The sequence below is a fragment of the Aedes aegypti genome, unplaced genomic scaffold (genome assembly GCF_002204515.2).
Source record: "Aedes aegypti strain LVP_AGWG unplaced genomic scaffold, AaegL5.0 Primary Assembly AGWG_AaegL5_hic_scaff_1331_PBJ_arrow, whole genome shotgun sequence".
NCBI lineage: Eukaryota > Metazoa > Arthropoda > Insecta > Diptera > Culicidae > Aedes > Aedes aegypti.
Window position 1 is genome coordinate 1 of NW_018734763.1, and position 13,701 is coordinate 13,701.

At 37.0% G+C, this 13,701-nt stretch overlaps 1 non-coding gene across 1 annotated transcript; it reads left to right on the forward strand.

The window, feature by feature from the left end:
- The first annotated feature begins 12,481 nt into the window (after positions 1–12,481).
- On the forward strand, positions 12,482–12,554 carry Trnas-aga. Its single transcript has one exon. It is a non-coding gene; the product is annotated as a tRNA-Ser (tRNA).
- The last annotated feature ends 1,147 nt before the right edge of the window (positions 12,555–13,701 follow it).

Consider the following 13,701-nt stretch of genomic DNA (forward strand, 5'->3'; position numbering starts at 1 on the left):
TGGCTTGGAGCTACTGGAAGGGCCCCAAGAGGAAAGACGAAAACCCTTTTCTCGCAAGACAAGCCGTTAATTAATTCTGCGAAATAATAATTTAAACTTATCTCGTACAAAGCGTTTTTCAGATAGGACTGCGGATGGTCATTTTCCTCGCGTTGACTTCAGCAGCAGCAGCAGTAGTCAGCTCGTTGCGCCGCCGTGGCCAGTTCCCGATGGGTCGCGGATGATAAAGTCTTTTTCATCTGTAACGAATAATGACAAGATGAATAATTATGGCGCGAAGGGGCTCGCGATCTCTGCCTCGACTTGTGGTGGACATGACCCACACTTGCACAGTGGTTTGAAAGGCGAAAATGCACGAGCACAATGGAAGAAATGTCTTTGCCAGTACTGCGGGCAATGAAACCTAATCAGCCATCACTTTAATGGAGGTTAAAGAGCTGTTCACCTGCTCAAGAAATATACAGCTTCTGGGATCTGGGAAACAGAACAGTTGCCAGAGAAGTGGTAAGAAGTGTTAAAGAGTTAGAGGCCCCGTTGTACCTTAGATTTCAATCATTCATAACGGTTCTATCGATGTCCATATTCCATTCTTATGTTTCCCTTGACCATATTCCATCGTTTCTTACGGAAGGAAAAATTTGTTCTTGAAGGTGTTCAAATTATCTCAATACAAATGTATTGTATTGATTGTAAATGTATGTTATTGAGAAGATCCATAAAATATCATTTTTCTTCATTGTTGCCAATGAACGAAAATTCAACGCAATGACATATAGCTAGCACCATTTTTTCACAAGTTCTCAAAAAACTCTTCTATTTCCAGAATCTGCATCGATCTGGTCATCTGGTTTTGAAGTTATTCCTTTGTTCCTTGAGGGACCGACATTCCCCAAATAAAATTTTTTTCCCGTCATTTTGATTTTGTTTTTCAGTCAATTCACCAAAAAACTAAAATACGCCTATACAATGTTAGGTAAAAAGGAGCTTCTCTGAAAAAATCATTCAAAACGGTTGAGTTGTTTCCAAGAAATCTCTTAGCTATGATATGATTTTTTTTTAATTTTTAAGGCCTTTCTACGGCCAAAGTGGTACCAGAAACATAAATGCTCATATCTCAGAAACGATTACACCGAATCGTTTCATTTTTTTCAAAAAAGCCTCTCATCGAAATATTGTTTCAAAAAGTAAATAACTGAACGCGAGAAATAATGGCCTCAGATATTATTGTGGGTAAGGGCAACAGGTTCTAGGAGTATGATAGTTTTGTTATTGTTATTTTATTATTATTATTTTGCTTATTCTTATTGAATACAATTTTGTTGCACCTAGTCTTCTTCAATTGTCATTACTAAAAATTACGTAATTTCCTAATCTTCCTTATTAGTATATCTTTTCATCGCGGGATAAGATTCGAGAATAGTTTTAAGTAAAAGTCGCGTTTTCCCTCCTTATCCATGGATCGTATCACCGACCAAAGGTGACTCCCAGATCTTTTCCTTTATCACCAATAAACACCCTTCCCGTGGTGATTGTGGAGATGTAGAGGTATTCTCGGTCCTTAGAAGCAACAATCATTACACCCTAAGATTCCTTCTCCATCCCAACTGACTGTGAGGACTTGGCCGGATCAATAATATGAGATCTGCTAAAATTGCACTTCGAGAGAAAGCGGAAACTCCCATCCCTTATTCATTTGGATCTAAGTGCAATTCTTACCAGTTCCGATCAATCACGAAGTAGCAAACATTGACATGTACAGTCAGTCTATGCTATGCTATGCTATGCTATGCTATGCTATGCTTATTAATTTCAGTAAACGACATACATATTACACCCCTATAAATTTGAAAATTTAACCAATCTGGTTAATGATTTAGGGGTTTTCGTAGTTTTTTTTTTTAACAAGAATGAATTTGGATTGAATAAATTCAAAATCGAATTCAGTACTAAACTTTTTAATTCCACTATTGTTATATTTCTATTTCTGTTCAAACATGTTCACTGGGATTCCTCAATTGAATTTATATTGAATAAAACTTCATGTTATCGGATTGAAGATTGACTCATAGGCAACCACTTTTGAAAGAGATAATTTTTAGTGGATTTTTTAGTAAAGCGAGTTTAGTCAAAAATTTCTTTTCTTTTTCTAAACCTGTTTATTTGAGTTCTCAAACTACTAAAAAATGCCATATTTTTTGCGTGAAAAACAGCGTATCGAATAATATCAGAAAGTGTATTTAGTTACATAACTTAAATAGACTGCTTATTTCGAGTACTTTCAGGTGTGCGTCGATTTTGTAATCGTATTTGATTCTTTTGTTGTAAGGATTTGGAAAACTGTTCCTCTAAGCGTATTCCGTTTTTGATTCATATTCCGAACACTTAATGCCAAAAGTGACTTCAAATGCATTTGATGGACATTTCTTCGCAATCTGTTAGCTGTTAAGTGTGCCGATAAAAATGTATATTTAAACTTATTCAGCATTTTGTTTTCGTAAAAGTATGGAACAATGTTTTGGTACAAATGCCGAACCCTGCATTAATTTCGTTTCATATTCCGAACACCTTGATTGACACTCCGATCAGCACGAATATATCGTATTTAAATTAATAATTTCGCAGATTATTTTATCTGAGCTAGTTTTACTGGCCTCGAACTAGAAAATCATCACTTCTCCCGAGGAATAAAAGATGATTAAATTGAACTCCCATTTCCTGGTAATTTGATGACATATATCAGCGAAACATTTCAACCACATCACCATACAAAAAGTGAATGTTCGGAATATTAGTCTGTTCAAAATTTGAGACAAAACAGTACATGCATTATCAAAGTTAGAAATTTGTTTATTTTACTCTTCATCGAATAAAAACTTTCAATTTAGATGTTCAGGTATAAAAAGGGGTTTTCAATTTTTTTATAGCTGTAGAATGTGAGGACGGGCCTGGTGTAGTGGTAGAAACTCACGCCTCTCATTCCCAGGACCTGGGATCGAATCCCACCACACGATAGTCACTTATGAGGTAAAAAGTCATTGTGATGACTTATTTTGGAAGGAAAATAAAGTCATTAGTTCCCGTAGCCCAGGGTTAAAAATTGGCGTTAATAAAGATAGAAAAAATAATATTATTATTTTAAACAATCGAGAATTTTAGACGATGGCTGGTTGTCTCCAGAGATAGAAAAAAAATATTTGTAGAAGTTTTGAGTGTAATCAAACATTTCTATTGTATCTTAAACATGTTCACTAGATCCATACTAGAAGCAAGATGCTGGAAAAACTATACTTAGTCGATTCCGATTCTGATTTACAAGTTCTTAAACTAAAGGTTTTCGTATTTGTTCAAGAAAACGAAGTTTAAGTTTTTTCTTTCTGCTCAACATAGGTAATTTTCTAGTAAAATCAATTTTTTGTAGTAAAACTACACATCAACGCTGTGAAACTTGTTTGAGGGCACACAATTGAAACAAATAGGTTTTTCGTAAAATTTTAAAATTACTATTTCTTCATGTCACAAAAACTGCATGTCTTTGTTTTCAATATTATATTATGAGCAAACGGGATAAAAATTTGAGATTAATCGTAAGTTTTTTAAGTAAAGATGCTTAGAGTGTAATATATGGGGATTTTTTTTTTGATTATCGGAAAATTTGGGCCGGAGTCCTCCGATTTGTATGAAATTTTCACCAGAGGTAGAGCTTGTGGATATATGACCAAAAAGTGAAATTCAAAAAAATCATAGTGGCCTATTTTCCCGGAAAACTCTAGATGAATTTTCACGATTTTCCTATATACCTCAAACTTTAAAAATTCATATCTCCTGAACTATGCATTGTAGAACAAAAGTCTTTTAGTAAAATCGAAAGGAAATTTTCTCAGCAATCCTCTAAAAATATAAAAATAAAAACATTTCCCGGAAAATTTTTCACCATGCAGAAAATTGTCGGAAAAATAGCAAAAAAAACTATCGTCTGTATCATGAAAAATTTTCAAAAAAATATTTTTGTTTCATTTAATCCATACTCTAACTTCCGTCCATAGACGCCAAAGTGGTATCTTTTACCGTTAGGCGCCAGAACTGAAAAACCGATGACCACCCGAGCGCTTCCCATAGGAAAATGTGTTCTATTGTGGAGCTCATAACCGTGCGCTAACGGCGGCAGTAATTTACACGCATTGTAAGTGAAACGCAGTAACCCATCCTTCCTTTCCAGTCAGAAGAAGCTTTTCGTCAATTGGAGCACTCTCCATTGGTCTGTTGGGTGTTTTGTATGTCCTTGTTCGTAACCTTTACCATTGAGACTAACAGTCTTTAAATTGAAAGCAATGCTTATCTATAACAATAAAAAATGGAATGGTGTTTGTATGTCACGAAATGGCTCACGATCGGGGCAACGGATTTGGATGATTCTTTTCCATTTTGTTCGTCAAGGGTTCCGACGTGTTTTGTGTGTATAAAGTTCAGGATGTTCACCGGGAAAGTAGGAAAAACGATTCATAGCGGTTTTTCAACAGCCTACTTGATGGGCAAGACGAAGTTTGATATAAATTCTAATTGTAGCTTAGAAGAATACAGTAAAGTATTTGCATGTATACTAATATCAATCAACTGTATAACACTCAGGGACGATATCTATTGTTCATTGATGGCTGCTGTGGAATAATCCACTGCCAGTCATCGTGCATCCTCTACAGTAGGCGCCAGCCCAACAGCGCGCCAAACTGTATTGAGAAGCGAACGCGCGTAATGAATAACTATTGTACCGTTTTGATTCATATTACGGACAGCTTTAAATTCCGGACACTCTACTTTGTATGGGAAACATTTCATACGAAATGTTTCAATTTTCGCCGTTCAAAAGTTCTCATTTCAAGGCTCGTTTTAACAAGAATTTTCTATAGATATCAATGAAAATTTATACTATCCAACTTCCTTAAGCGTTTCTCTAGTGGTTTAACGATTTCATTTGATGATTTGACTTTTCTCTTTATGATTTGTTTGACCTGTCCGGAATTCGAATCGAAGTGTCCGAAATATGAGGCAAAAGTAAGGAAGCGTCCGGAATAAGAATCATGTAAAGCTCTATTTATTTAAAATTATTCATGTTTCGCAATCGAAATCTTCACTCACCATTCGAAAGTTAAAAGGCTTGAAGTTTCGATAACGAGGAAGGAATCATATGGAGTGATTTATTTATATGCTTTTTTGTGAGTTATTCTTCACTGAGGCCCTTAATGTGCGTAATATGAATCAAAACGGTATGTTTGTCTGTCTGTATTGTGCGCCCTATATAAAACGCACCCCATTTAAACTTGTAAGAATGTACGGTTGTCGATTCGGCTGAAAGAATAGGTGCGTGGCTGCTGCCGTACACAGCTGTTAGTAAATTGGTAATGCGTCCGTGTACAGAATGCGAAATTGTGGGTTTCAAGTCCCCGCCGGCTACAATAATCTTTTAGCACAATGTTGCCCACAATTACACTTAATTTGGCAAACATATCTCTATCTGCCGATACTGAATACCTTTACCCTAAAAGTTTACTATAATCTGGTAAAGATCACTAAGCAGTGCAGTAAATGTGACCATGTTCATAGTAGCATCTACTGCAAAGCATTGTATTTCAATCCGTGACAGCCACCGTACAACACAGTGTGGTCAAAAGTACAATGTAAAACTTGTCAAATCAAGAATATTTCTAGTCATAAATACTGCAACTCTGGTTAAATAAACAGAATATATTTTCTTGTGTAGTGATGTTGACTATGTTTTCGTAGAGTTGACAGAGTAATGTAGTCGGTTGAAAATCGTTGGTGCAGTTCTTAATTTTACCATTGATTCAGTAGTTTCTATAATAAAATTCATTTCAGTGTATAAAACAGTTATGCTTTTATGGGCAGCTCACTCCATGTGGCCTCTCATTAAGTTAAGGCTGAATCAAAATTCCTTCCCCTATCCCAAGTTACGGTAAAGATGGCTGTGGCCGGGAATAGCGATGTTCATGCTATTAGTATTCTTGTTTATGATTGGATCAAGCTTCATTCCTCAGCATTGTTTTTGAAAGCATTTTGAATGAGATTATCAAAAAGAAACATGAATGTCGTTAGTATCCAATCTACGAAGTATACCGTAAGTACGCTAAGAGAAGCTTTGAGTGTGATAACTCTTGCTCAAACATATGAACGCTTACAAACTGGTTTATTCTCGTACAAACTAGTTTATGCTTAAAAAGTACATACTTTGGAATTTCATTTCTATGCAATCAGGTTAAAAACTAAGATTTCCTGAAATGTTTTTATAAAAAAAATAGTATGATCACGAATTTCTGCTACTCTGCTTCTGTATTCTCTGGACTACTGTAATCAAATTCATGCCAATGAATTTACATGTCATTACTTTAAATTTTGGTTTTTGGCAAACAATTAACCCGTAAATTGTCGGGATGAACCTACAAATTTTAAAATGCTCGTTCTTAGCAATACTCCAACCTATTTTCGAAAATTTTGGCTTTTATTGAAAGGGAATAGTTGTTATAATGTTAAGCGTTGAGGAGGAATGCTCCCCGTTTTTTTGCAGATGCAAATAATTCGAAGGGATTCTTACACATATCTCGGGAACAACTTGGATCTGATAGTAAAGAACCTAGTTATCCGGAAAATCCGGAATATCAGTAAAAATGGCTAACTCATAAAAGTTATTCTAGAAAGCTGCGTTTTTTTTTTTTGTAAACTCATCAAAATATATTTTAAAAGAATGTAACAGAAGATTAAAATTGTTTATCGATATGAGGGACCACAAAACCGGCCTTCCGTATGTCTGATTATGTACATGAACAATCAAAGTCATCCGTTATGTTCTAAATTATTAATTCTTAAATCATTGGAAAAAACCTCGGTGGTCTAGGATGCTTCTCACGAAATTACCATTTTTACGGATGTTCCGCATCTTCCAGAGGCCGTTATAATTTCCACTCATGTCGATAATAAAACTATCTATTAGGTACGTTCTTTGAAATTAATTCTGCTGAGTTTTGCTGTCCAGGATGACTTTCATTATTTGGATTTTCTGAGAGAACCAGGTTGTTTATAACCGCAGCCAAGTTATTCTAGATATGCAGCCATTCCATGAAAAACCGATCCTAGTGGGTCACCAAATTCCATGAAAATTTGCTATTTTATTCGCTTATCCGAATAAGGATACACGTGTTTTGGATTTTTTGATTAGGGTGACAATTTCAAAATAGGTTGACCAGAAAGTCGGACTTTGGAAATTGAATATTTAAAAAATATAACTTTTGAACCGTTTGATCGATTTTCAATTTTCTTGGACGAAATAAAAACTAAAAATTTTGACTCTTCAAGAAAATTTAAAATTTCACAAAAATAGTTTTAGTTTTACATGAAAAAAAGAATAAAGAAAATACATTTTTGCGTGTTTTGAAGGCTTCGGGACCAAAAGGGGCCTATTTCTGTTCTTATTTTTCTTGAAGTTCAGAAAATTCTACGTTTACAGTCAAATTTTCAGCGATGTATGTTATTTAATTTTTGAGATATATATTTTTTAAAATAAAAAAAAATCAGTTATTTTTAAAAAAATATATCTAAAGAACTAAAAATCATAAATCGCTGAAAGTTTGGCAGTTAACGTAAAATTTTCTGAATTTTCAAGATAAAATTAGAACATTAATAGCTCTTTTTGTCCCGAGGTCTTCAAAACACGAAAAAAACGTAAAATTTTTATTTTATTTTTCATGTAAAACAAACAAATTTTGTGAAATTTTATATATACTTTTTTAAAGTCAAAATGTTTAGCTTCCATTTTGTGCCAGAAAATTGAAAATCGGTCAAGTGGTTAAAAAGCTATAATTTTTTTAAAATTAAATTTTTGCAAGATCGCTGTTTTTCTGGTCACTCTATTTCGGAAATGGTCACCCTAATAAAAAATTGGACTCTGGTGGTTGTAATCATTGACGCTAACAGTGAATGTTGATCTATGTTTTCGAATAATATATTCTTTCGTAAAAAACCAAATGATCATAGAGGGAGGAAAAGGGAAGCTACGCAGATCCACGAGGAGGGAGAAAGTGTTCAAAATTATCACCAGGTTCATGAGCGACCCCTATCTTGTAAGTGCTGGCTCAATTCCAGTGGGGACATTTTGCTAAGAAAAATTATAAGAAAAATAAGAAGAAGAAGAGGAGGAGAAAAATAACAATAAAAAACGTGAAAAATACAATATTTACCCCCTTAAGGTGAAAATGAAATCAACAGCCAAGTTCAGATTTTCAAGAGTGCGGATCTGGAGACCCAAACATCGTTTGAGCTGAAAACCTAATCGATTGGTCATATACAGCTAGTGACCAATCGATTTTGTTTTCAGCTCTAACGGATGTTTGGTTCTCCAGATCCGTGCTCATGAAAATTGAACTTTGGCTTCGATTCATCTTCACTTTAAGATATGCAATTAATTTGCCACACATGGTATAGCAATATTTTATATATTGACAGCAAAAAATATTATTATTGTATTTTTTATTGCATTTCAAACCACTGTGACTGGGCCGAGGCACTTGTGTATTTGTTGCGTTCACGTTCATCCGATGGTCCCTGACGGTGACCGCCCCGTGAATCATTGATGGATGATGGTTGTTTGGCTTGACGGAGGGCGATTGGGATCTCTTCGGCAACTGCCAGCAAAGGAATGCAATCCCGGAATGAGGTCAAAATAGGTAATAATGCGACGAACGACAATGATCTGGCGCATTTTGATTGCCAAGTGGAATGGATCTTATTACCGATATCGGTTCATACCGAGACGACGCCTGCCTTTGGAGTGATCGCGTATGGGGGAGATCTCCCAGTACCGGACACACTAAGACAATCAATTTAGATTACAAAATGAATGGTACCATTTTCTATCGGTTTTCCAAAATCCTCTAGCTCTTCAAAAACATGAGTAATTTTGTCCTTCAGAATAGCTTTGTTTGTCTAGTAATCCATCATGTTTGGATCAAGATTTTTGCATTTTTCAACAACTTTTGGTATTGGGTTCTGTCCGGTACTGGGGGATCTACCCCTACTACCATAGTAGGAACATTCAATCACGTCCAAATAATAGGCCCACTTTTCCCATTAGCGCACGTTGGCTGCCGAATTAACTAGCCATAAATTTTGAACCAAAACAGATTAGCCACTGATTAGAACGTCCCGCAGCGTAGAGCAAGAGAGCAAGTTCAGGTTCAGTCTTTTTTAATATATTTGGCCACATTACAGCCTTTCTTCGTTATCAGTTTCGTGCATGTAAAAAGAGACAGGGACCATTTGGGTCATAAATTTTTAATCATTTCGCTCTCGCCTGCAGAAGCCATCGCCTCGAATGGCGATTCGTTGTCTTGTTTTCGGAAACTTCTCGTCCAATTCCACCGACTAGGCCGTTCCCGTACGTCTACAATCACTGCGACTGACCTGTTGCTGTTGTTGTTTCCCTTCTTTATCATCTCATTCATATTTTATTGTGTATCATTACTTTTTACTGTTATTACTTTTTCATCTTTCTCTTCTCGCAAGCAGTTCGGTTAAACTCATTAGGTATTTAAATATTTTCGAAATAAAATTATCATATTTTATTAATAAATTTCGTGACTGCGATCTGAGCGCGTCAATGGGCAGCGAAGGTTTGGACTTTTGGGTCCAGCAACTGATCGAAAGCCGAGCGAGATAAGTCGAAAGTGTTCGAACTTGATCGAGCTGACACGAAGAGTTCGGGACAATTTTCTCGATGCTGTTGGGAGTTGTGGAGATGTCGTAGGTAGGGTAGGTGAACAAATTATGGATGAAAAAGTTCAGGCCGAGTTTTAAAACGTAAGCATGACTTGTTGATGGTAATTACTAGTTTGAAGCTTTGTGAATCTGATGAAATAGACAATTTGATAATTATCACGTATTGCGAAATAGTGAATCAATCCAATAATTGGTACACCTACCCTATCGCTGAAACTATCATATCTGTCATGAAACTAACAACTGCTGCATGTGGAAATTTTCGAACTTTGCTTGTATTATTTCAATTGACGAAATATGTAAACAGTGTACCGCCATAGTGGATATTTTTGAACTGAGTTTGCATGAATCGCATCACTTATCAAGGTGAATCCAGTTCATCTCTCCCCACTACCAAAACTCCTTCCCGTGGCAGCCATGGAGATGCAGGTCTCTAGTAACAATGGATGTCACATCAACAATTCTTCCCTTCCCCGATGACCGTAAGGACGTGGCCGGCGCGTAATTGACTTCATCACGTAAAAAAACAACGAGTTCCCAGATTTTTTATAACGCATCCCACAAGGATCCTAGAACAGCAACTGGAATTCCTGAAGTACACGGAGAATAATATAGTTATGTTGAGATTACTTGGGGAACTTGAGAGGCTTGTAAAGAACAAACTCCGGAATATTTTTAGAAAAAAAAAACTGCTTAAGAATCAAAAAAAAAATACAGGAACAAACATTGGAATAATGCATACCCTGGAGTAAGCCCTGGAAGAATCGGAAAAATGATGTCCAAATGAATTATAGCAGAGATTTTCCAAAGACGATTTAGCAAAGAAACTTTTGAATATGAATAAAATCCCGAAAAACTGGCACACGTTTTCTATCAATAGAATCCAGAAGAAACTGCGTTCAAAATAGATTCACTCCTGCACCAAATATACCATGCACAGAAAACTTATAACACCGACGAGTAAATAAATGAATTTAATAAAGTAACAACATCATACCCTTTCGAATACATAATCAATCTGCCTAGGAAAATTCCAACCTGACCACCGAGCGCCATAAGCCCATTACTTTCAAACTTTATCGAGCTTGTCGGATGGAAACTGCCCAAGTGGCTAATTCACGGTGTTGTTCGCATTGTGAATCTTTTGCGCAAGATTCCGACATAAATGTAACAAATGGCGTTTTTAACTGTCTTGAGATCATGAACTAGATTCCATTCGGGTGATGAATAATGTAGCGAAGGGTAAAAGCATGTAAACACTTTGAATCCAAAAAAAAAAACCGCGAAAATTTTCCAGCATAGATCATGAATCTTTCTGTGATGATAGTGTTATTTATGTGGACGCTGATAGCGCATGGATAGCGCCAACAGAGGATTTTATTTCCCATTTTCGGCATGAAAAATAAAACAGGGTATAATACATTTGGCTGCCCTGTATCATTATGCTTCGCTGACCGTTACAAAGGTATTAGTCTGTGAAGCTTGCGCGCTTTGGTTTACAATCCTCTGATACCGGTATGAGAATGAATATTTGTTCGTAACTAGCAGGTGTTTCAAAAATGGTCTTGATTAAGCAGGTTTTGATTTTGGTACAAAGTTGTGAACCAAATTATCCAAAAAGAGGCTGTCCATTAATCACGAGTTCATTTTTTTTTTTGATTTTCAGACCACAGCCTTCCCTCTCCACAACTCGATATCACCACTATAGTCGATGCCTCGTGAAAGGTAAATTTCTATCCCTTTCAAAATCTTTCTTATTCTTATAAACTTGTAGTGATTCATGTTAGGAGGTGAATAAATACTTGCAAGTTCTAATAAAAGTTGAAAAACATTTTAATAAAAAACAAATATTGTTAGTAAAAATAACGTGATTTTTCAAGCATTTCAAAAGAAAATTCAAATAATAGTTTGTAAAATACTATTAACAAATAAAATGCTGTATTCTTAAAGAAGTAATGATATATGTATTGAGAACATGAAAATTTGATTTTGGGATTTTTTGCGTCAGTTTATTCTATAAGTCGAAGGTCCCATGAAATCGAGTTATGGAGAGTCGACTGTAATCCAAATTTGCATGGTCAATGGTTCTTCTTCTTTCTGGCGTTAAGTCCCCACTGGGACAAAGCCTGCTTCTCGGCTTAGTGTTCTTATGAGCACTTCCACAGTTATTAACTGAGAGCTTACTATGCCAATGACCATTTTTGCATGCGTATATCGTGTGGCAGGTACGAAGATACTCTATGCCCTGGGAAGTGGAGAAAATTTCCAACCCGAAAAGATCCTCGACCGGTGGGATTCGAACCCACGACCCTCAGCTTGGTCTTGCTGAATAGCTGCGCGTTTACCGCTACGGCTATCTGTTCAATGGTCTATGGCCCGAATGAGCCCTACCCCCTTCCCACCCATGAATGATCATGTGGTTTACGGACGACCCCCTTTTGGTTTATTTATGTGCCCTTTTGAAATGTTTCTCCAGTACTTGTCAAGGGTAGACAAGAAAACATCTGCAGTCAACTTCTAAACTTACAAGTTTAATTAGATTACAGGAGTCATATTTCCAGCAATAAATTTACATACTTGTTTTTAATTATGAATCGTGGTTTACGGCTAACCAGCCGAGTGGAAGTTTAACAACTACCGAAAAGCTAAACATTACATATAATTTGCAATTGGATTAGATGGACAAATTGATGTGAAGATTCCTCTCATGGCGTAGTGGTTAACGCGCCCAACTAGAGATCGGGGAGTCGTGAGTTCGATTCTCACTGAGAAGACGTGTAACTTTTTCGCAAATCTTCACATCAATTTGTCCATCTAATCCAATTGCAAATTATATGTAATGTTTAGCTTTTCGGTAGTTGTTAATAAATTTACTTTTCCCAGTTAAACAGATTGTACAGGATGGGCCTTAGGAGGCTGTCTTGAGGCACGCCCGCGGCAATCTCTTGGATGTCCGATGATGAACCTGCAAGATGGACTCGAAACGATCTGTTAGCGAAGTAACTTCTTATCATCCTCGCTAGGTAGTCTGGGACGTTCGCCTGCACCAGCTTATGGATAAGCCCGTCGCGACGGTCGTGCCAGACGTTGTCGAAGGCCTTTTTGACGTCCAGGAGTACCATGGCCGTGTTGTTGGAGAGTGCCTTGTTCTGGTGGATGATGTTCTCCACCCGGATCAGCCTGTGGACGGTGGAGTGTCCTCTCCGGTAGCTAAACTGTTCCGGGACAATGGTTTGATGCTCTTCGATGTGCACCATCAGTCGTTGAAGGATGAGCCCCTCTAAGAGTTTGCTGACTGCCGACAGCACTGATATGGGCCGGTAGCTCGTGGGGCAGTTGGGTCCTTTCCAGGTTTCAAAATAGGGATGACTTTCCCTATCTTCCACCTGGTCGGGTAGTGGTTGAGCTGGTAGCATCTCGTGAAGCTTGCTGCCAGGAGCCGGAATGCCTTACCGGAGAGCTTCTTCAAAGCCAGGTTGAATATGCCATCGTTTCCGGGGGCCTTCATATCCTTTCCTCGCTTCACCGCCGAGCGAACTTCGTCTTCAGTGACTTGGCCGGTGCACGGGACGCCGTTAACTTCGTCCTGCTGGTTGATGGTTCTCTGTACCGTGGCTTCATGCGGGCTTACCATGTTCGCGCCGAGTTTGTGCGCTTGAACAAGCTTGCCAGCGCACAGTGATCGCATCCCATACAAATGCTGGACAAAAAGTACAATTCTCAATAAAAAAGTTCAAAAATGCTAAATATTTGACAAAACATGTTTGTAGAGATAACATAGAGGTACATTTGACAGCATTAGTTTAAAAAAGCACATTTTCTTAATTCAATCAATTAAATTCGTATCCAGCTTAAATCAAATGAAACGTAATTATTTCCATGCCAATTTGAATTTAAATATCGTGGGCAAGCTCGAGGTAG